The 23,176-nt window shown below is 37.9% G+C and overlaps 1 protein-coding gene and 1 pseudogene across 9 annotated transcripts in view; one reads left to right on the top strand and one right to left on the bottom strand.

The window, feature by feature from the left end:
- Nucleotides 1–23,176, top strand: part of RIMS1 (regulating synaptic membrane exocytosis 1) — a 412,074-nt gene that overhangs the window by 56,405 nt on the left and 332,493 nt on the right. The gene's annotated exons all lie outside the window — the stretch shown is intronic.
- Nucleotides 436–21,971, bottom strand: LOC138145420 (prohibitin-2-like; annotated as a pseudogene).

The raw sequence follows: 23,176 nt of genomic DNA, 5'->3' as shown, positions 1-23,176 counted from the left end.
TATTTCACCCTGTCAGCTTATTTTTGTCAATAGTGGGAATGTTTTTAGTCTTCTGTTGCTATGCAGTTGACTTTATACTATACACAATTTAGATCAATTTGCCATCTATATTGAGGGAGAACCAGATTATTTAAATAGCTTTTAATGATGGTTCATTATTTTAGAGCAGGAGGGTTGTTTTTTTTTTTTTTTGCTGTTGTTTTGATTTTTGTTTTTTGTTTTTTCCACTTAAGTAATAAAAATGTATTGAGAATTCCTGGGATACCTGTTATCTCCTCCTGGCTTTAGAGGGAAAGCAGCTAGAGAGGAAATCAGTGAAAAATCAAACAGTCCGTATACCCCAGGCCCCCAGCAAAATATGGGGTGGGGGATTAGAGAAAGGAACACCTGTCAGTCTTCGTTTATCCAACCAGTGGGGAAGGGGTGGTGGGTGATGGTGGAGGAAAGTCACATGATGGTGGGGTGAGGGAGGTGAACCCATCTACCGGGTCATCCAAGACTAACTCAGGGAGAAAGAGATCACCTTTCTCTTGAGGTCAGGAGGACGTCTCTATTTCTTGCCCTTGATGAGGCTGTCACTTCCTCGAGTGAAGCTTTCATCCTGCAAGTTCGGCACAAGGTTGTCAGCAGTGAGATAGATTCGGTTCTGAGATGTGGCGATGAGGTTTTAGAGATGTTCTGGGCAGCTCCGATCTTCCGAAGTTTGATGTAGCCAGGGTTCTTGTTCAGAGCTTCCCCAAGGATCTTGGCAGCTTCAGCTTCACCCTCAGCTTGGACGATCTTCTGCCTCTGTTCCTGTTTTGCCTTTTCCACCAGAAAGTGAGCCCTCTGGGCCTCCTGCTGGGCTACTTGCCTGGCCTCCACCGCGGCTGTTTACTCTCTGCTGAATCTCAGTTCTGTGATGGCCACATCGTTCAGAATGAGGCTGAAGTCCCTGGCCTGCTCTGTCAGCTGCCCCCGAACATCAATGACACCTGGGCCCTCGGCGTGATCAGCTGTGAGGCATTAAACTTGGCTACAACACGCTTGAGCACTTCGTTGATGATAGAGGGCACCACGCTCCTCATAGTCCACCCCTAGGCGCTGGTATATTCTGGGCAAGCTCCAGGGCATTGGGTCGGCAGAGAACTCGAAGGGAGATGTTCACCATCTGAAGATCTTTGGGACCTGTGGGAGAAGAGATCTTGAGGGGCCGGGCACGAATGTCATAGATGATGAGGTACTGGAACCAGGGGATCCTGAAATGCAGTCCTTCTGCGAGGATGGTGTCCTGTTGTACACTCCCAATTCGGTTAAAAAAAAAATGTCCCTTTGCCCACCTTCCACAGTAGGACTCTCGGACGCCATAGGCCCCGGCCCGGCCCCGAGCAGCGGCTTCAGCGCCATGTCCATGCCTCGGGACCCGGCGGGTAGCCGCCCGGCGAAGTCCTTCAGGTTCTGGGCCACGTCTGCTCCCTGGCGCCGAAGCGAGGAACTAGGCCGGGGATGCTTATCGCTTCTCCCCTTGCCTTCCCGCAGTCCTCGGCCCCAGCCCTGGCCGATACTGCCTCTTCTGGGATCCGCACCCCTCACACTAGGCTCTGCTCTAGAGCAGGAGTTCTTAACCTTTTTTTTTTTAATTTTATATCATGGATTCCTTTGCACATTTGGTGTGAATCTTGTGGATCCTTTCTCAGCATAATGTTTATTGATTCATGCAATAAAATACATAGAGAAAATACAAGGGAAATCAATTATATTGAAATACTGTTCTCAAAATATAAAATAAAAAGTTCTTGACAACAGGTTAAGATCCCAGTTTTGGAGGCATATTATTAGAGATTTTGTATTATGGAATATAGTCAGATACCCCAAAAAGAATTCTAGAAAATTTTACATAATCTTCTATTACATGACAATTGTAAAGCAAGACATCAGTAGAAAGATAGCTAGCTAGAGAGAGACAGGCAGAGACACACAGACAGAAAGAGCATTTATCAGTTGCTTACTATGTACCAGACATTGTTCTAACTACAGGTGATATAATTACAAGAATGAAACATAACTCTTGCCCTCAAAGGGCTTACATTCTAATGGGGGAAGACAATGCACAAAAGCTGGAGGATGTGGTTTGGGTAAGCAGCAGCCCTGAAGTGTAGAAATAGCTATGAAGCACTGTTTATTTATAGTCATGGATCACTCTTTCAGCAATAATATTAGTGGGGGGGGGCGGCCTTGGGAGTGAGGGAGGGGAAAGGAGAGATATGTCAATAATTGTGATCTGACCTAGTGTAGGCACCAAGTAGATTTGTGAGGAATATGGTAGGAGAAGATGAGGACTTGAGAGCTCAATCCTCCTTGGTTGTACTAGGGTCCCTGCAAAGACATTTGCAAGTATAGATAATTGTCAAAATAGAAAAGGTATGCTTCTTCAACTCATTTCAAATCAGAAAGTATTCATTAAGGGTCTATTATGTACAAGGCACTCTTCTAGGTGCTGAAGCTACAAAGACACAAACCAAAAAAGTCCCTGCCCCTCTTTATTCTTTTTTTTTTTTTGCTCATAATCTCTTATTATTATTTTAAATTTATTTATTTTTAGTTTTCAACATTCATTTATACAAAATCTTGAGTTACAATTTTTTCTCCCTGTCTTCCCCCCCCCACCCCCCCCAAAAAGCAAGCCTAATGAATACCTCCCTCCCCAATCTACTCTCTCCTACATCCTTCAGCATCACCACCACCCCCAACTTTCTAGTAGGGCAAGATGGATTTCCATATTTCAGTGCCTGTACATCTCACCTCCCAGTTACATGTAAAAAACAATTTTTCTAAACATTTGTTTTTAAAACTTTGAGTTCCAAATTTTTTTCCTTCTTCCCTCCTCCTCTGCCCTAACTGGGAAGACAAGCATTTCAATATAGGTTGTACATGTGCAGTTACCCAAATCATTTCCATAATTGTTATATTGTGAAAGACTAACTATATTTCCCTCCATCCTGTCCTGGATCCCTCTTACTCTATTATCTCCTTTGACCCTATCCCTTTTCAAAAATGCCTGCTCCCAACTACCCTCTCCCCCAATCTGCCTTCCCCTCTATCATCTTCCCTCCTATCGCCCACCCCACCCCCCACTTTTCTGCAGGGCAAGATACCCAGTTGAGTGTGTATGTTATTCCCTCCTTAAGCCAATTTAATGAGAGTAAGGTTGTCCCATTCCCTTTCACCTTCCTGCTCTTCCCCTCCATTGTAACAGTTTTCTCTTGCCTTTTTTATATGAGAATTTACCCTAAACTATCTCTCTATTTCTCCTTCTCCCAATAAATTCCTTTCTCACTTCTTAATTTTATTTTTTAGATACCATCCCTTCATATTCAATTCATCCCATGCCCTCTGTCTGTGTATACATGAACATATATATGTCCACACTCATATCTATATTTATATACACGTACACCCTCCTATAGAGATACATGTATGTATACATACACACACATATTCCCTTCAACTATCTTCATACTAAGAAAAGTCTTATGAGTTTACAATTATCATTTTTCCATGTAGGAATGTAAATAGTTGAACTCTGATAAGTTCTTTATTATTTCTTTTCCCTGTTTACCTTCTCATGCTTCTCTTGTTTCTTGTATTTGAGTGTCAAATTTTCTGTGTAGCTCTGATTTTTTCATCAAGAATGCTTGAAAACACTCCATTTCATTGAATGATCATATTTTTCCCTGTAGCATTATACTCAGTTTTGCTGGGTAGGTTATTCTTGGTTTTAGTCCTAGTTCCTTTGACCTCCGGAATATCATATTCCAAGTCCTTTGATCCCTTAGTAAAGAAGCTTCTAGGTCTTGTGTTATCCTGATTGTGTTTCCACAATACTCAAATCATTTCTTCTTGACTGCTTGCAGTATTTTCTCCTTGACCTGGGAACTCTGGAATTTGGCTATAATATTCCTAGGAGTTTTCTCTTTGGGATCTTTTTCAAGAGGCAATCAGTGAATTCTTTCAATTTCTATTTTTCCCTCTGGTTCTAGAATGTCAGGGTGATTTTGCTTGATAATTTATTGAAAGATGGTATCTAGGCTCTTTTGTTGATCATGGCTTTCAGGTAGTACAATAATTTTAAAATTATATTTCCTGGATCTATTTTTGAGGTCAGTGTTGTTTTTTTTTTAATGAGATATTTCACATTGTCTTCTATTTTTTCATTTGTTTGGATCTGTTTTATAGTATTTTGATTTCTTATAAGGTCATTAGCTTCCATTTGCTCCAATCTCATTTTGAAGGAGTTTTCTCTTCAGTGAATTTTTGAAATTCCTTTTTCATCTGGCAAATTTGGCTTTTTAAGGCATTCTTTTCCTCATTGGCTTCTTAGGCCTCTTTTCCCATTTGAATTAGTCTATTTTAAGGTGTTATTTTCTTCAGTGTATTTTGGGGTCTCCTTTAGCAGGCTATTGACTTGCTTTTCATGATTTTCCTGCATCATTCTCATTTCTCTTCCCAATTTTTCCTCCACTTCTCTTACTTGATTTTCAAAATCCTTCTTGAGCTCCTCCATGGCCTGTAACCAATTCATATTTTTCTTGAAGGCTTTTGATGCAGGAGTTATGAATTTTGTCTTCCTCCCACTCCATGCCTTGATACGTTTTGTCTTCAAAAAAGGATTCTGTCTTGTTTGTGCTTTCTGTACTTGCTCATGTTGCCAGCCAATTACTTGACCCTTGAGCTCTTTGTCATGGTAGAACTCTGCTTCCAGAATGGAAAGAGCTTTGTCCCAAATCATTGGGTTTTTCACAACTGCTAGAGCTATTAGGAGGGCACTGTTCCTACAGCCCCTACAAGCTCTGGATCACTGGTCACAAACCCCAGGATCACCACCCAAGACCGTGATCCAGATCTAAGCAGGTTAAAGCAAGAGTGCTTACCCTCTGAATGGTTGCTTGGTCCCTCTACAATCTGCAGACCAGGGGCTCCTGAGGCAGCCATGTGGTACAGCCATTGCACTTCTGCCCCTCTTCTCGGCCTGGGGACAGCAGCCAAATCTCACTCTTCCTTCTACTCCTGTTCCAACAAAGTTCCACCCTGACCTTTACTTTGGTGTTCATGAGTTGAGATGTCTGGAAGCTGCCACAGCTGCTGGTTATTCACTCTCCTGAAGTCTGCTCTGTCCACTGCTGGTCAGGGCTTCCCTGGGGCTGGAACTGTGCAGCTCCTGAGGGACTGTGCTCAGTTCCCAGCACGCTGTGATAAACCTTTCCTGTTGGCCTGCAGGCTGTCTTCAGAGGGAGATTTGTTTCTCTCTCTCACTTTGTGGGTTCTGTAGCTTTAAAATTTGTTTAGAGTCATTTTTTACTGGTATTGGAATTTTTTGGAGCTGGAGCCCATATCAAGTTTGTGCTTCTACTCCACCCCTGTCCCTCTTTATTCTACTATGGGAAAGTCCCATGTACTCCAAAAATAAATTCGAAATTTATATAAGTGAAATAAATATTGACAAAGGAGATCATTCTTAGAACTAGAGGAAAGAGTGGTGCTAATAGTCAGGAAGGGCCTCATGTAGGAGATGACACCTTTTGAAAGGTACTAGGATTTCTATAAAGTGCATTCCTTGAGGCAAAGATGAGGAGGAAGGCCTTAACAGATTACAATTGCTAAGAAAAGCCAACTTGGAAGCATCAGAAAATGGAAAGCTGTAAATGATATGCAGCTCAAAAGGAAAAGTAGAGATCAATATCTTCCATTCAATTCACACCTATTTTATGCTTAGCACTTTCAACTCAACACAGCTTTCCAGGAACTGTGTCCTTCTAGTGCAGGAATTAGCTAGTCTTCATATGTTTATGCTGCCATAAGAGTCACTTAATGAGAGCAATGAAAGATCTATCCTTTCTATCCTGAAACATCTAGGGAATATGAAGCTTGCTTCCCTGGTCTGTGAGAGAAGGGATCCAGTTACCTTACCTGCAATATAATAGCAATAGAGATAGTCCTTAGGTAGTAGGCTGAGACATAGGGACTCCTATTGCATTGACCATCAAAATGTGTTTTAACCTTAGGGATTTATCATTACATACTTCATGGGCTCTTAAAGATATAGGAACTGAAATAAATAGCATTTGAATAAGAAAAGGGATATTGGTAAGTTGTGCTACAGAATACAATGGCCTAAATGGAAAACTTACAGTAGTAATATTTTAACTATTTCCAAGTTAGGTGACTAAAACTTGGAATGGTAATGAAATAATGATGATAACCCTCTCAAAATCCAAGTCACTGTCTGTGTCATGAAGTTAGGATAGGATGGGGGGATGGGAAAGAAGGGAATGACAGCAAGAATGATAAAGAGCAAGGATTTTTTGTGACCTGAGGTCATAATGGCAGGTATGAAGGTCTAGCAGAAATCTTGAAATATTGGCCATTAGCCTCTGGGAATACCATTGATTGGATTAGTGTTCAGGCCAGTGTGATAAATCTTATTCTATCCATCTCAGAAATAGATGTGGCCTTGTAAGGTTGCAGGCTGACCCCACTCAAAATTCTTGTGATGATCACCTTGACATGGAGGATGGTAGAGTGAATGATGCCCCTTTGTATGTGCTACCACAGAAAGACAAGTTATATCTCAACAAATCAGAAATAGTAATAAATAGTCTACCTGTAGAAATGTTTTAGTGCACATGGTACAATCACAAAGGCAGACAAGCTATGAGTACACAGGAATGAACTGAAGATATGGACATTTAAATTATGCATCAATATTATATCATTAAAAATGTGAAATATCCTACCAGTCATAGAAAAGACTTCATTTAGCTTTTTGTCAAAGGTACCCTCAGCTCCAAGTCACACAATAATTTTGCTGACCAGTGCAGGGAAATCGTTAAAAAGAAAAAGCTTCACCTTTAAGACTAGATTAAATGAAATGAAATTGAGGAGAAACTAAAATCTAAAGAGAAAAATGTTGAAGATCCTAATATCATTCATAAACTTTACTTAATGAGTTCAGAAATTATATCTGATAATGGAATAGATGACCAAAAACTTCACTGAAGTTTCAAATACTTGTGAAAAGGATGTGTGTATACATATATACACATATATACACACATACAGTATTTGATAGAAAGTGTAAAAACATTTCAAAACATATACAAAGCATCACATAGGGAGAGCAACCTTTTTCATGGTAAGAAGCATAGAAGAAAAGATGAAGCTATCAAGGAATACCCATAAAGACCCAGACATAAAATGCCACCATGGTAGAAATGACTTGGTGGATTTTTTTTCTACCACACATGGTAGAAAAAGCAAAGAGAAAAATTATTGATTAAATAATTGTTAAATAAGTTACCAATATATGTATTACCTTTTTTGATTGTTGGCAAAGACTTTCACTCAGTTTCTCCCTCATGGCTTATTCACATAAAATAAGTATATGAAATAGATACAAGGATAGTAAGAATACTAGAGAATTTTGTGTACACAAGGAAAAATGTTCTTCATTTTAAATGTGCCACTAGCACAATAAGGTCAAGACAATTGAATACAAAACATACCAAGTCAAGTCATTAAATGTTCACTATGTGCCAAGCACTGTGCTAAGTACTGGAGATACAAGAAAGACAAAAGAGTCCCTGAACTCAAGGAGTTCACATTCTAATGGAGAAGACAAGCAAATAATTATATTCATAAAATTTATATTAAAACATGTCATTATTGGAGTACATTAATAAAATTATATTCATAAAAACAAAGTTAGAGGATTTCTCATAGAGAAAGTATTAGCATATATAACATAATGGATGGTGGGAATAAAGCAAGGATGACAGTTTTCAAGGAGATAGTTTAAGCCTGATATGGTTCTTCCTAACCCTAAAACTGTTATCCTTTCTCTTATATAAAAAAATATTTGGTTCCAAAATTAGAATGAACTCAAAACATCTTACTAACCACTTGATGTATGTGGGTTATATCAAGTTATAGGATTCCAGGAAAGGGCAGGAGGGAGCAGTATTAAACAACTCTTTCTCCAATCATATCATTTGGAGTCAATAAGTGTAAAATTCTGAACACATACTAAGGAAAAGTCTAGAGATTGAAGTGTTCAAGCTTGAACCAGAGTTCAAAAAGACCAGGGTTCAAATCCCACCTCTGATAGGCACTAGGCCCTGGGTACTCCTTTACCTAATTTGTCAAAGACTCAGTTTCCTCATTTACAAAATTAAGATAATAATGAATTTATATGCACTTACTGTAACTTCCCAGTTGTAATAAAATAATGGTTAGCAACTGTAAGACTCATCTCTGAGACTGTCCTAATGAATGCTATTTAACATTCAAAGAATTAAAAGTCTGGAGATTAAATTTTCCAAGTTTTTGTTTGAAGTTTCAGAGGCACTGGCAGTGAGCTTAACCCAATCACTAACTATTTTAAAGTATTTTTGTTTTGTTTTTCCCATCAAAAATCTTGGAATTCTGGGGAATCTTCAAATGAAGAAGGCAAATTGCGTAGTCAAGGTGAAGAAGCATTCGGGAGAAGGTGAATCACTGCCGAGTGGCATGGTGTTTTATCTTGGGGGAAAACATTTATTTTAATAGGTTACTTAGGAATGGTTGTTTTAAACTTTAAATTTTCAATCTTTAGATTTTGTAAATTTGGAGAGCATTTTTCTAGTGTGAAAGGAAAAGTACTAAAACTTTATAGCTAAGAACCTTTGTCCTCTTACAAAATTCGTAATGATTTTGAATCCTGCATTTCCCTGTCTTTCAAGAGATCAGGTTAGTAAATTATTCTCTGTAATTTGCCACCATTGTGATTTTTATGAAACTATCCCAGAGAAACAACTGTATGTGTATTTACAAACATAGGTTCATATAGACATATGCATATATACACGCATGTATATATGTGTGTATACGCACACATATATAAAATCTATCTATATATGGAGAGAGAGACAGAGAGACATCCACCAAGAGAGATGGAGACAGAAAAGAGAGAGAGAAAGAGAAACAGACAAAGACAGAGAGTATACATATATACACATACAGTTGTATGTATTATGTGGATATGCATATGTATCTGAAGGCAGGTCCTGTGTTTTACCTGTCTTTGTATCATAAACATTTAGTATAGTGCTTTGTGTTTGTTGATAAGGGAATGGACTTGTAATTTCATTGCTATAGGGAACTTTCAAGGGAGGAAATTACTTCTACTAATGCAAATTGGAACTTTCTCTACACCTTAGTCTTAGCAAATTGCCTTAGACAAATGAAAAGTTGAGGCAGGTAGGTAGCACAGTGGATTGAACACTGGGTCTAGAATCAGGAAGACCTAGGTTCAAATCCAGCCTCAGACATTTACTAGGTGTGTGACCCTAGGCAAGTCATGTAACCTCTGTTTGTTTTAATCCACTGGTGAAGGAAATGGCAAACCACTCCAATATCTTTGCAAAAAACAAACAAACAAAACAAAAATCTGTTATGGACAGCATGCTATGGTCCATGAGATCCCAAAGAGTCCGAAACAATGAAATTACTAATCAACAACACTGAAAGGTTAAGTGACTTGCCCTGAGTCACAACCAGTATGTGATAAATGCAGGAGTTGAACCCAGGTACTTATTTTGAGTCCAGCAGCTTTTATCAACTACACTCCATTGCTTCTGCACGTGGAAGGCACTTAAAATGGTTTTGTAGTTGAGTTTGTCTATATTTCTAAAAGTAGGAAGTTGTGTCCTTAGATAACCCATTTAGAAGCAGGCAAGATAATGGGGAGATAAAAGCTCCTATATGTTTCTTAATCTGATCAGCTCCCCCCAGAATAAAGAGAGCGAATATAGAACAGAGTCAGTGTGTCCATTCCCTTTCTTCATGTTGGCAGAATAGAATCCATTATTTTGCAATCAGGTTGAATAGTGGATTATCTGTATATTGCTATTAACATGTATATGTCTATAGATATATGGCTATTTATATATCTCTATACACACATATTGATACTAATATATGTATATATTTTATATATCTATATACATGTGTGTATACATATATATATATAAAATACAAATTTTGTGAAGAAGAGTGGAGGGGGTGTATTCCATTCTTTATGGTTTCCTTCTAAAAAATAGAGGTCTGAATCTATTTTAGTTAACATTTTAAAAGACAATATTAGTATTAACTTTATTATTCATTCATTCACTCAACAAGAGCACCTATTAAGTGCTAGGCATTGCAGCACTGTACTATGGCACTATTTCAAGATTTAGACATCTAGTACAGCAGAAATGAAGGCTAGATCTTAAAAGCATAGTCTAAAATGCACACGCGTACATGCATATACACACATAAATACATACATGTACAAACAGACATATATATGTTTGTTTATTAATTTTCATAATGTCTGACTCTTGATGAGCCCATTTGGGGTTTTCTTGGCAAAGATAACGGAGTGGTTTGCCATTTATTTTAAAAAATGGGGGGAAAATGATCCAAAGCAATCACTCCTGTATTTTGAAGTCTTAGTAAAACTAATTTAAATTTGCTATGGAATTTAAATGACTCAAAGAGGAAAACATTTAATATAATTACAAAACATTGTATTGAATATACAAATTGTTGTAGAATTTTTCAGATACAATATTATTTTGAATGCTGTATTCTAGGAAAACTTCTGAAGGAATTCTTTAATTAAGTGATGATGGTAAGAAAATGTGGAGTCTGAGAGTCCTGGCTCTGTGGCTAAATGAGCTGTGTGAACTTGGGAAAATCACTTAATATCTCTGTGTTTTAATTTCTTTAACTGCAAAATGACAGGTATGAATGAGATGATATTAAAGTAAGTGAGAAGTAAGCTCCTTTAGGGGAAGGACTATTTCTCTTTCTCTTTTTATCCCCAGCACTTAACACAGTGCCTGATACAAAGTAAGTATTTAATAATTTTAACAATTTTTAAAATTTAACTTTTTTTATTAGTTTGAAAAACATCAGTGATTATTTTAAGCTTCTAAAATACCTCTCTGACAGCAAACAGCTGGAAGTTAAAACCTTATAGACTGAGCAGCCATGCTGTAAAAAATGTTAATGTGCATCCACAGCTCCAGCAAGTTTGGCAGGGCATTTTTTGTCTAATATGATATTAATTCTTCTTTTCTTGTGATGAACAGGAAAAAAATGATACCATGGTTGCCAGTCCTCAGTTTTGAATAGTATATTCTGAACAGTATATTCCTTCTTGAAGTTTTACAGTCAATAAAGTCTCTCTCTGTCTCTCTGTCTCTGTCTCTGTCTGTCTCTCTGTCTCTCTGTCTCTCTCTCTCTTTCTCTCTTTTAGTGGGTGACTTTTCTGAGTGCAAACTCTTTAGTTATTGGCATTTTCCCATAGTATACTCAGAATTGGGGCCAGATTCAGCCTCATAAGATACCAGCTATAATATTCAGAAAGGAAAATTTTTGTCATGACAGGTGCTTCTGCCATGGTATGATATCATCATTTCCAAGGTAACCACGAATATCACCATCAAAGAAGGATTATGATAGCAGGTGTGAAATAAACAGCAGGAGAATGCTTATAAAGCTTGGAAAATAGACTTCATTTTGATGTAAACATCCTTAACAATAATAAATATGGAGTGAGGGAGGCAATGGAAAAGCACCATGGAGAACATATACAGCTTATTAAAGTTCACTATTTTTAAAAGTCAGAAATTGAATTTATAGGAATAGCCATCTCCCATGTATACTTCTCTTAGGAGAATTTTTGAAGCTCTCTGATGTTAATCTTTCATTTAATTTAATTCAATTACTATATATAATTTAACCCAGCTGTGCATGAATGAAGAATGGCAAACCACACATTGTCACAGTATGTAAAAAATTGTGTTCAAATCAATTCCATAAGCATTTATTAAGCACAAACTATGTTCCAGATCCTGTACTAGGCATAAGGGATAGAGAGAAAAAACTGAAACAATCCCTGTCCTCTAGGACCTTGCATTCTCTTGAGGATGTTTTATTAGAACTGGTACATTAACATATGCTATTATATGTCATGTAGTGCTTGAAGTATTGTTCCTTTTCAGATATATGGTTATCCCTTATACCAGACATGCTAGTCTTTCTCTGGTGTGAGGGCTTGCCTAGTTCTTTTCAAGGCTGCTTATCTACCTTTGGTGTCTACTTTTCACCCAATTCTCACCTGTGGCTCCAAGAAGCTATAGCACATGCAGTAACCACACCCTGGTAAAACCATCTCAACATATGGACTAAACCGGTTGAGGGTAACTGACAGGCTTTAATCCTGTGGGTGCATTAAAGGTGTGTTTACTCCAAACATGTGAAGACTTCCCAGGACAGAATGGGTGGATGAGAACAATTTGTTCCAATGGCCCCAAAGGTGGCTGAAGCAGGTGCTATGGAGTGTTTAGAGCTTGGTTAGATACTAGAGACTCCAAGGTTATCCACTGCTTCTTGGGCCATTGCCAGTGGTCTTAATTTTTGTTCTGCCACTGGACTTATCCGATGACTCAGGAAGAGAGAGTGAGGCTAATGACTTTGAGCAACTCTGTGTCAACTAAATACAATTCATGCACAAGTCAAGACATCATCCATCATCCACTATTTTTATTCCAACATTGTGATGTTATTGTATTTGAAAATGAAGGACAAACAGCAATAATGACAACAACAACATATGGTTATAAAAGGCTTCCTGGAAGAGGCAGCAGGTCACATAGCATTTTGGAAGAGGGAAAGATAGGTTTGACTTCTGTCTCATGGTACAGAGCAGAGGTTGACAAACTATAGTCTAAGGGTCAAATCTTGCCCACATTCTGTTTTTGCTTGACCCTCAAGTTAAGAATGATTTTTACATGCAAAAATAGGTGGTGTATAGGATTTGGCCTGCTGGTTGGAATTTGCCAACCTCTGGTAGCATATAAGAAAACACAAATTTGTGGTGGGAAGTATAATTTGTTGTTTCAAGGTATTTCATACCTTGGAATTAAGTTGAAAATAAACATATTGAAACAAAAATAAGATTTATATCAAGCTCAGAGCTTTTCCAGACTCAGTGCTGGTATTATTGATCATATATACATATATATATATATATATATATATATATATATATATATATTTTTTTTTTTTTTTTTAAAGCAATCGGGGTTAAGTAACTTGCTCAAGGTTACACAGCCAGTTATTTCTGGGTGTGGTGCTGAGTATCTGAACCCAGATTTGATCCCCAGGTCATCCCGACACTGGAGCTGGTGCTCTTACTCGCTGTGCTACCTGGCCGCCCCTTGATCATATATTTTGAGAAAGAAAGTGGTATGGGGGAAAGTGCATTGGATTTAGAATGAAAGTACCTGGGTTCAAATCCCACCTTTGTCAATTAGTATTTATGACAGCACACATGTCATTTAATTTCTTTCTCAGTTTCCACATTTGTAAAATAATAGTGTTGGACTAGATGACCTCCAAGATAGCTTCTAACACTAAGTTTGTGGTCCTATGAACTTGACATTTTCATGAAACAGTAGTACCTTAGTGCAGGGCTTCTTAAATTTTTTCCACTTGCAACTCTTTTTTGAGTTTTAGCAGTGTTTATTGGCATTGCATGGCCTGAGGATATACATAGTGCAAAGTGTGCATGCTTTGTGTTCAGAAAGAAGACTTCAGTGAAGTTGCACTATGCAACATGGGAAAGCACTGCCAGAAACACCTCCGCTTCATTATTCATTTGATTTTTATTAATTTTTGCTCATTGGGCATTCATCCATTTACTGTCGCCAAATTTTTGAGACCCTTTTGGGGGTTACAACCCACAGTTTAAGAAGTGCTGCTGGTTGGGTGTCTGTCCAAATGGTATATGGGAGTTAGTTCAAAACTTTACTACAATACTTCTTTTTTATTAGTGTGGTCATATGAGGGTTGAGGTGTGAGAGTGAAATTGAAGCTGAAAAACAGCTTTGGGATCTTCCATCCCTATAGCTATCCAGGTTAACAAAGTTACTAGTCTGATCAGAGTATTTGGGTGTTTCATCAGGTGATGCCTGCCCAAGAATCCCCAGTGAGTTTCCCCTTAAAAAATCAGATATGAGAATTCTAACTCTCTTTTTACATTTCCCTTATAGTGGTACTGCCTTCTACATATGCTGGGCAGTCAATATGTAGTAATATACTGGTATGTTTTGAGGTTTACAAAGTGCCTTTTATGCAACATTTTTTTTCTGATCTTTACAAAAATCTTATGAAACAGGTCCTATAGGTATTATTGTTATGCCTATTTTATTTGACTGGGTAACTTAGATTCAAAGAGTAATTTGGCCAGGGTCATATGACTAGTAAATGTCAGAAACAAGTTCTGATGTCTTCCTGATGACACATCTGATACACTATCCAATATACCACCCCACATTTAGCTTAGACATGCCAGTAGCAAAGACTGTTACTGTGTTTATATTAGATCATGTATTATTTAGGTGAAAACTACTCTGGTTGTCTTTTCTAAAGTAAATCTTTGTTTCTTAATAACAATGATAATTCAAGTTTACAAAGGGAGTACTATGTAGCTTACAAAGTGCTTTCCATGCATAATCTTTATAACAACCAGTAGGTTGATGGTACTGTTTTGACATTTTTTGGAGATGAAGAAATTGAAGATTAGAAGGCTGGACAGACTTGCCTAAGTCTTTCATTTACAATTTAGTCTGACATAATTTGATGAAGACAACATGGATTTTGCAGGGCACATTGAAATACGCTCTGCAATCTGCTGGAAAGAAGCATATGATAGTGTGATGGGGAAATGGGGATAGTGCCTAGATCTTGATTTAATTTATAAAGGGAATTTCCAGACTCAGAAATTCCCTTTACCAGTGCAGGCTGGCACCTTCTTTGAAAGCAACAGTCTTAAAGTGTTACCTAGAACACCAAGTGGTCAGAAAAACTTGCCCAGTCACATAGGTAGTATGAGTCTGAGATAGAATTCTAACCCAGGTCTTCCTGGATCCCAAGTCAGGTCTTGATCCCCTATGGCAAATTGTTTTAAATGGTAGAGCTGGTATATAACCCAGTTGGTCTTTTGTTGTTTGTTTGTTGGTTTGGTTTGGTTTTGTGATCCCAATTTCTCTAAGGATCCCATTTCTCTAAGGAGCATATGAAAAATCATTGACTTATGAGAAGAAATGATATTTGACAATAGACAACATTTACCATCACACAATTGACTGAAAAATGTAGAGTCTGCAAGATCTTACTGTGCTTATTGTTTGTTGGTAATGATCCTCCAGATATTCCAGATCCCCTGAATCCTTCAGAACTTCCCAGAGGATCACTTAAAATAATATGGCCTCTTCATTCACACAGGAAAGACCAACTTGATACTATAAAACAACTTACAGTCTTTTTTCTAACCACATGATATCTTTCACCCCCTTTATCAAGATCATTTAAGATTCCTTAGAAGAGCTAACAATTGAAATATACCTCTTCAATGACCCTCTGGAAAAACAAAACAAAATGAAGCAAAAGAAACAAAAAAAAATCATGGAAGGCATAATAATAGCTGACATTTATGTAGTGTTTACTACCTGCCAGGTATTCACTTTACAATTATTGTCTCATTTGATTCTCACAATAACCCTCAGAGGCAGGTAGTATTTTTATCCACATTTTACAGTTGAGAAAATTGAGGCAAACAGAGATCACATGCCAAAATCTGAGTCCAGATTTGAATTCATATTCTTTAGTCCAGGCCCAGTGCTCTGTCCACTGTACCACCAGCTGCCTCGTAAAAAGTAAAATAGACAGTTGGTATATTCTCTGAAAGTCATCACCATAATGGAGAAGATCGAGTACAGAGATTAGTAAAGGCCTTCTAATTGTTATGTTTGAGAATGACTTTCTATTAAATGCAGAGACATTGCACAGTTTCCTAAACAATCACTTAAAGGAATTTGGCCACTTCATCTACACAGGAAAGACCAAATGGATGAAGAAGGTCTATTATTTTGATTCAAACTGATTCCAATATCTTAATTTATATGTTATTGAACTTGCCCAACAGTGTTTATATTTGGGACAGAAAATACACGTGAAAAATTGGATGTGTCCATAATAGAAAAGGGGGAGGAAAGCAAGCTGGATTGCTTTTTGGAAACTTCAAAGCACTTTATCCACCTCAAGCTTCCCATACCTACAAACTGTAGTGGTGTCAAGAGAGAGAAAAGTCTACTACCGTGTTGGCTGCAACCACTATGATGATGGTAGCACATTGACATGGGTTGCACAAGATGGGCAGGCAAAGATAGGTCACAATTTTAATAATTGAAAGAAATTATTAAATTGATTTGACCAAGATGGACAGAAATAATGGAATAAGCATTAAGCATCTGTTATGTGACATGTACTATACTAAACACTTTACAAATATCTCCTTTTTATAACAAACCTAGGAGGTAGGGGTATTATTAGTACCCCCATTTTACAGCTGAGTAAATGGAGGCAGGCATTATTTAGAGTGACTCACCCAGGGCCACAGAGTTAGTAAATAATCTGAATTCAGATTTGAACTCAGGTCTTCCCTATTCTAGACTTAAAACTCTAATCTATCATATGTGAAGTGAATAAAAAGGATAATCCTGCAAAGGGACAGTAGAAGGATGATAAAGAAATTCTTTGCCAACTTTTTTTTACCCCAATTTAACCCCTCAGGTTTTTAGAGACTCCATTGCATCACCCCACCCAAGCCTTCCTTTGAAGTAGCATAATATTCTTTAGAACCAAAACTTTCCTTCTTCATCCTCTCAAAATTTTCCTCTTTTCTACAGTATAAAGTTCTATGAATCTTCCTAGGTAACAGGATAATCTGACACACCAGAAGATCCTACTAAGATCTTAATGCCTCTTGTCAGGAAACCTTAGCCCTTAGCAGCATATCTTGATCTTTCATGAGTACTTTCATTTTATAAGGACACTACAGGAGATTATGCCTTAAGCTAATGGAATGGAATGATGATATTTTGGACTTTTTTTTTCCTAAATAGCTAATGGGGAAAGAGTATAGGGGAGGAAGAGAGCCCTGTGAATCAGGTTACAGCCATTTTAAATACACAATGGAGAGAAGACCTTGTTGGCTAGATTCTTTCATTCTATCCTCTGATATTTAGTTTCATTGCATGAACCTATTATCTTTATTAACTTCTAAAAAGCTCTTGACATCCAGCCTTATTCAAATGGTTTAAAATTCAAAGGTTTGATAAGGCTCTAATGATGAAGTTTTGCCACTGAGAAGAAATTCTTGTACATGTTCTTGCATTCTTGGGAAGTACATGGTATCCTGCATGCCGTATCTCAGTTGGTGGAAGGTGAGCTGTGTAAACACCCTGGAATATGGTTCACATAAAGCAGCAATTCTCCAAGTGTGGTCCATGAACCTTTGGTGGTCCCCAAGACCCTTTCAGGAGGTTTGTGAGGTCCAAACTCTTTTCATACTACTAAGACATTATTAGCCCATTAAACTACTCCTTGCTTTTTTACAGCTACATATTGAGCAAAGATGTATTTTATTCATAACTTTCAACAACAACAAAAAAAACTTATTGTGACAGATTGAATGCAGAAACAGATATGAGAATCAAGCTATCTTTTATTATGCCAAACATTGCAGAGATTTGCAAAAAAAATATGTAAAACTGCCATTTTTCAAACTAAATTTGGGGGTTTTGGAAATTTTAAAGTTTTTTATGAAAAAAAAATATTATTTATGTTAACATGTGATGGCTTTATTGTTATTATTTTAAATAAATTAATAAATAAATCTTTTAAAATAATCAGTTTTAATTTCTAATATGGCATTGATAGTTGTAACAGTAAAAACAAAAGCTCTTTGGGATCTTTAATAAAGTTTAATAGTGTAAAAGAGTCTTGAGACTAAAACGTTTGAGAACCAAAGGCCTACTATGACAGAGGGCTAAATCTGGTGCTGCCTGAGAGCTAGGAATTTTTTTTTATGTTTTTACATCAATAAAACTTTATTCAAAATTTGTTTAAAATTAGCTCCTGCTAAAAAACAAAGAAACAAAAAAGCAGTCCATGGGCTATATTTGGCTGACAGACTGTAGTTTGCTGATACCTGAAAGCCTGGGAGTATGCTCCTGAAACTGAGACCAGGAATAGTTTCTCAGGTACCAGTAAATAACATGAAATTATTAGACTCTCTGCCCTTGACTAAGTTTGCAAGTCATCAGAGCAAGGGAAAAATCCAGAGTTAATGTGGTTAAAGCTACTTTAATTGCTATGAAGGGAACCAGGCAATGGCAGCAGCTCGCAACTAGACCTGTTGTTTATCAGAAGCAAAGATAACATAGTTCCAATTGATTCCTGTCTGAAAGGGAGCACCCACCTATTATCTGAAGCGCTGAAGAAGCTAAATAACAGAGAAAGAATATATTTTCTCCAGGCCCATGAATAAAAAGGTTAATGGAAATCTTGCCCTCCAACCCCCCACCTCTCCATGTCAGTACTCAAAATAAAGATGCATCATTGGGTAGGCCAAGCAAAGGAAGTGAGAATTATTTTGCTAACAGCTTATCTCACTTCTAAATCTAGTTTTGTAGGAGCAAGACCCACACGATTTATCTTTGATCACTATGACTAGCTTTTCTTACTGTCCCAAGACTAATCATTTTTCATTTCTTCCCAAACTAGGTTCTTGCAACTATCCCTCCCCTCAGTCTTTCCCTCCTCACATTACTTTGTTGGTTTTAGGCTGATAACCATAAAATGTTCATAAATCTGCTCACTGTTGTGAGATGAGCTCTAACGTACAGATTTTATTGCTACCATTTTTAGCCTCCATTTGTCCTTTTGTGCTCCGGGTACCCATTAGTTACTGGTGGGGAAAGGTGGGGAGGAAACAACATAGTAATTATATTTGGTTCTAGCCGACCTCAGTGCCATCCACAAATGCATTCCTAAATCAATGTGCTTTATGATTTCTGATGACTTTTACAGCCTCAAAATATAGGATGACTTTTGTGTATACTATCTTAATGAAAAAGGAACTAGATGAACTATGTTGTGGGAGGTCAAGGCTTTTAAATTCATAAAAAAAAAAATGGAACTGGCTGGGATCATCAAAGGGCTTCGCATCTCCTGCCCCCATCAGCCTGACAGTACTGTACTTGCCAAAGAAAGGTTTTGCAAATAGATTGTTTAAGGAAGAGAGTTTTTCTGTCTTTGATCACCTGTGATCAGGAGTTCTTCTTTAAATCTGACTCAACACCCTTTGGCTACATTTTGTGTATTACATAGTGTCAATGGAGAGAGAACAACCTCATTTAATAATATAACTGACCTTCTCCTTTTGCAATCAAGGTGATGACGGCATCATATCCATGTCATATGAGGATAAACTGAAGGAACTAAAGTGGTGGAAGTATTTGTCCCAGAGAAAAGAAGACACAGGGGGACATCATAACTCACTTCAGGTTTTGGAGGGATTGTCATGTGAAAGAAAGATTAGATTTGATCAGTAGGGCCCCTGGTGGTAGAACTAAGAGCACTGGGTAGAAGTTGCAAAGAGGCAAATTTATCTCATGGAAGAAACTTCTAAAAAATTAGAGCTTATGTGAAATGGAATTGCTGCCTCAAAGTACAATGGGTCCAAGTCTTTAAGCAGGGGTTGCAAGACAATTATAGTGAGGGTGCCTTTTCAGATATGTGCTCAATTAAGTAGTTACTAAGGTCCCCTCTATAATATTCTCTAATTCTCTTCTTGAAGTCTCATTTTAAAATAATTTCTTAGAATAATTATATCTTTCCACTGAGCATTCTCTTTATCTTTTTAATTTGAAGTATGTAAGTACCAAACTATTCAAAAAATTATTTAGGATCATGGAATTTTAGGGGTAAAATGAACCTTAAAGATCAAAGCTTAACTCAAAGATCTTTTCTGCAAAAGTGCATGTTTTTGTATATACATGTGTGTATCATATAGAATCAAGCCTTGAGGGAGACATTGTGGTAAGAAATGACTCTAGGATTCAGGAGATCTTGGTTTTAGATTTGACCTTAGGCAAGTCAATTTCAAGTCTGGAAGCCTCATTTTCCTAATTTGTACAATAAACAGGTTGGACTCAATTTCTAAGGTTCATTAGTTGTTTGATGTTTGTCCTTCCTTCTCAAAGAGGGCCAATGTCATCTGGAGGGTGATGTCTTGACTTCAAAGTGAATTGGATTTGAGTTGTACTCAGCCCTCACTCTGTCCTCCGCTCTGTCATCTAGTAGCAAGACATAGGTCAGGATGATTGGCAATGGCCAGGTTGCAGTGGGAGACAGTTTTTGTTTGTTTGGTTTTCTTGCTTTTTTGGGGGGGGAAAGGTAGGGCAATTGGGGTTAAGTGACTTGCCCAAGATCACACAGCTAGGTTTGTGTTAAGTATCAGAGGCCAGATTTGAACTCAGGTCCTCTTGACTCTAGGGCTGGTGCTCTATTCACTGTGCCCCTAGCCACCCTGACAGTGATCTTTTTAAGCAAAGGTCTTTCCCATGTCTCAGTTTGTCTGAGGTAACACCCATTCCATAATTAAAGGCTAGGTAAGAATTGAGACAAAAGATGGCCTAGATTGCCTACTCAAAAGAATCATAGAGAGTTCAGAAGACCCAGGTTGAAATCCTTCTTCTTTCACATACTGATTAGATGATCCTGTTAAGTTTTTCAGGGATGGGAACCTGCTGCCTTGAGGTGACATGTGGCCCTCTAGGTCCTCAAGTGTGGCCCTTTGACTGAACCTAAACTTCACAGAACAAATCAACATAGTGAAAAGATTTGTTCTGTAAAACTTGGACCTGAAGGACCACAATTGAGGATCTAGAAAGCCACATGTCGCTTTGAGGCTACAGGTTCCCCACCCCGCTAGTGCCTCTAGGCAGTTCCCTAAGACTATACATGGCAGAAAAAGTGCTCACAAGGAGAGGTGGTGCAGTGGGGTAGCTAGGTGATACAGTGAATAGAGCACCAGCCCTGGAGTAAGGAGGATCTGAGTTCAAATCTGACCTCAGACACTTAATATTCTTTAGCCGTGTGACTTTGGGCAAGTCACTTGACCCCAATTGCCCTGCCTTCCTCTCTGCAAAAAAAAAAAACAAAAAAACAAAAAGACAAAAAAAGTGCTCATGAGGAGAACTGTGTGCTGGTGTTTGAAACACCTTCTGAAGGAGCTGATCTGAACCATCTTCTGAATAACCTGATCTTATTCTGAATGAGAATAAAACTACTTGATCGGCAATTTCTTGGGTTGTGGTAAGAATTTTGCTCCTTTGAGTGCAGTGGTTTGGAGATTGAACCAACCCAGCTCGTGGCAGCACCTCCATGTGGGAGAACTGAAAAGTCCGCAAGGACAGGACAAATGCTTGTAATGCGTATTTACTTTTCAAGATCTTTTGTTCAAACCTTTCTACGATCTCAAGAATATAAGTTTCATTTTGGCCTAATTTTCCTTTTTTCATCTGAAAACTTTAAGAGGCACAAAAGAATGTGGTCTACGGGCCTTGCAGTTCAGAGAGGAGGTTTCCCATGTCATTAACTTACCTAATGAAAACACAATGTTCAAGTGGAACTCCAGGTTGGAAGTGATTGTACTGTTGATAATGCCTTCCCTGTCACAAGAGATAAATGAGCTATCTTTGGCAAACTGCTTAAAGGAGTAACATTGGTTCAGTCCTAAAGCCCATATTTGCTACTGAGGAAAAATCTTTTTCTCTGGGTGCTAGTCCAGGCTTAAGGTAAATTATTTCATGTCTCTGGGGCTTATTTTCTTCATTTTAAAACAATGAGCAAGTTGTGCTGTGTCTCTGAGGTCATTTCCACCTCACTGATTATATGATCCTAAAAACAGCACAGCAAGAAGAGGACATTGTTAACAAAGAGCAAAAATGTACCTCTTTTGCCAGCGGGTTTCTGGTGCCCCTGGGAGATGCCATCTTGTCGGGCTTATGGATCAGTCAGTCCTCTGAGCTGTGCAACTGTAAAATACATAAGGGGACAGAGTCTACCTTTACTCTTCTGAGTCTATTAATGGAGTTCATCTTTATGTTAACTTTAGGGTCACGAGCCCAATTTCTTAAAAGCCTAATTTTTCCTACAGGTATCAATAATGCTTCAATAAGTTGAAGAAATTAATCATTAGCTCAAATAAGTTTTCCCCCCCTTAGAGGAAGCTCTAGTTGTCTTCCTCAGACTTTCACTCTAAGATATCAAGAGATAATCACATGTGTTAGCAGGCAAATATTTGGACAATATTTGTGATTGGAATTTGATTCAATTCATATTATTTGGTGTGTATGATTTTGTCTTAGGCATTGTGGGAGACAGACAGTTTTGCTAAGAAAATCCTTGCTGTGTTGGAATTCATAGTCTTAATAACATAGTCTGGCCAGGTTTTATATAAGGGTGAAGAAGGAACTGAACCATGGAAACAATTGTCTTTAAATCAGTATGCCCACCACATTATAGGTATCTTATTGCCAGAGAATAATCTGGATATAAATAAACACATCACCAGTTCTGTTCTTTCAGAGAAGTGGAGAAAATTATAGTACTGTTCAGAGACTGGATTTTTATTGTGTTGGATGGGAGTAGCAGGTAGCCCTGGTCTGGACAGTATAGGCAGCAAGAATTAATTTCTAAGTTTATGAGGAGCCAAAACTAAAAAGGGGACTATTTAAAGAGGGAAAATTGTGCACTATCAGAGGTGGGTGCTATAGATAAAAGTTACAGGGAGACATATTTGGAGTCTATATAATCCCCATTCTACTTCTGATGTACAGTGTCAAAGTCTCAGTCATAACTCACCATCTTAGAATCAGTCAATCAATAAACTAGAAATTCTTAAGTACCTACTACCTACCAGGCAATGTGCTAAGTCACGAAATACAAGAAAAGGCAAGAAACAGTACCTGCTCTCAAGGAGTTCACAGTCTAATGAGGGCCAATATGTAAGCAATCATATACCAACAAGATATACAGAGGGCAGCTTGGGAGTCGTATCAGAGGGAAAGCATTCAGATAAGGTAATTGAGGAAAAGTTTTTTTCAGAAGGTAGGTCTTCATCTGAAATTTCAAGGAATCCATGGAAGGCAGATGGTGATGGGGAGGAAAAGTATTCTAGATATGGGGTTCAGTCTTT

Source organism: Petaurus breviceps, unplaced genomic scaffold (genome assembly GCF_028583685.1).
Source record: "Petaurus breviceps papuanus isolate PSGF00001 unplaced genomic scaffold, PetGlider_PUasm1.0 90734, whole genome shotgun sequence".
Classification (NCBI taxonomy): domain Eukaryota; kingdom Metazoa; phylum Chordata; class Mammalia; order Diprotodontia; family Petauridae; genus Petaurus; species Petaurus breviceps.
This window is presented reverse-complemented; position numbering and strand designations above follow the sequence as displayed.